The following is a 491-nucleotide window of genomic DNA, read 5'->3' as shown; positions in this document are numbered from 1 at the left end:
CTTGCCCCCCCTCACCGCCCAGGGGGCGGGGTGGGGGGGCTGATTTTAACGTCAGTGTATGTCATCTTCGGAATGATGAAATATTGATTCTTAACATTTTTTCTTAGTGTGCTTATTTTTCGAGATATTTGAAAATTTCAGGTTTAAAAAAATCACCCTGTATATATCTTATATAATTATATATAGGTAGAAAATATAAAAAATGTAAATATAAAATTATATAAAAAATTGACATATATTACATACAACTATATGTACATAAGGCAAAAATTTTGTAAATTCCAATCATTTCCAGAAACTTTTTGCGATTTCTTTCTAAAAAAATATTATAGGATTGATTAAATGAATTATAAGTATATATTTTGAATAATTTTAATCTAGGGATAAATTATTTAAGGATAATTTATCGACAATGATTTCATGTTGCTGATAAAATAATATATTCAGGGATGGGAAATAACTCGTTACTTGTAACGAAGTTACAGTTAGAG

The sequence above is a fragment of the Trachymyrmex cornetzi genome, unplaced genomic scaffold, assembly GCF_001594075.2.
Source record: "Trachymyrmex cornetzi isolate Tcor2-1 unplaced genomic scaffold, Tcor1.1 scaffold370, whole genome shotgun sequence".
NCBI classification, from domain to species: domain Eukaryota; kingdom Metazoa; phylum Arthropoda; class Insecta; order Hymenoptera; family Formicidae; genus Trachymyrmex; species Trachymyrmex cornetzi.
The sequence above is the reverse complement of the archived record's forward strand: the minus strand, read 5'-3'. Positions refer to the sequence as shown.